The following is a 1,388-nucleotide window of genomic DNA, read 5'->3' as shown; positions in this document are numbered from 1 at the left end:
GTGGCCTACAGATCTGAGATCCATACATAGATTTTTGTCTCTTTTTGCACTTTAACACAATGCCCTTAATGTGTTCCCTTATGTTATTGTGCGTTTATGCTTCAGATCATGAAAATGGAGAAAGAAATAGGCCATAAATTCTGATAGCACCTTGTTGAATACAGATGGAGAGGTACAGATCCCAGCTGTAATAAAAAAAAACTCGGTCTCACCCAGGAAGAAACACCATTGGTATAATGTGTCTGGCACATGTTACTTACATTTACTACATGTATCCGTAACCATTCCTAAATTAAAATTAGCATACGTGTTATCCTAGTAACTTTCCTAGTCTCTACGTCACTGCAAGGGGCAAATGATCTTGTATTTTTGGTAAACATAACTTAATGTATATATAGTGTTCATTTATAAATATTTAGAGCACAGAACAAAATGGTACATAGCATATCGCGCACACCATATAAGCTCCACAAAGAAAAACAATACATCCTATAACGATTTATGGGACGGTCTATCAAGGTTTTCCAACTGCAAAACTGGGGCAAAAATTAGCACAAAATCTATCAAAGAAACCCATTTCTTTAAAAAAAAAAAAAGTTATTGTTGGATAAATCTGTTTCTGTTTCTGCAATTTCGCAGCCGAGTTAATGTTATTACATAATAACCCCCATGAAGGTCGACTAGAGCTCTGTGAATGCTCAGAAGTCAAGGAAGGAGCGCATGACTCCGGACCCCTGCCTGCATAGAAGACAGTCAGTGGACACACACTGCTGGAAGGCGAGAAGACTGAAGTGAAGATGAGCTGGTGCTGTGCAGGGCCTCACTTCCCATTGGCTCCTCCTGAATAGAATATGACCCTGACAATCCCAACTGCAGGAGACCAAGAGAGGAGAACCAGATATACACAGAGATGGGAATTTAGCGTGTTCCAGTGATATGTGTTGAAATAATGTAGTATGTATAGAAACACTTTGCTCCACTGCAACTCCGAAATAGCCCTTTAAAAATATGGGAGGGCACTTGACACTGTGTAAAGAATATGCAGAGCTAGAGCATTGTGTTGCAACACAAATCTAGCACCAATATTCAATCCAATATTAATCTAGGCTAAAGGGAGACATGGCCAAAAAATGAATATGCTATTGTGAAAATCATACGTTTTAATGCATTCATCGCCTGGTTGTCCCTATTATGTTTTTGACCGAAATATGTGTGTGTGTGTGTGTGTGTGTGTGTGTGTGTGTGTGTGTGTGTGTGTGTGTGTGTGTGTGTGTGTGTGTGTGTGTGTGTGTGTGTGTGTGTGTGTGTGTGTGTGTATATATATATATATATTTCTAATGATTAAAATAAAGAAAAACCGTGCCACTTGTGTATAAACTTCTTACCTA

This window comes from Ascaphus truei, unplaced genomic scaffold (genome assembly GCF_040206685.1).
Source record: "Ascaphus truei isolate aAscTru1 unplaced genomic scaffold, aAscTru1.hap1 HAP1_SCAFFOLD_2499, whole genome shotgun sequence".
Lineage (NCBI taxonomy): Eukaryota > Metazoa > Chordata > Amphibia > Anura > Ascaphidae > Ascaphus > Ascaphus truei.
Note: the sequence above shows the minus strand (reverse complement) of the source record.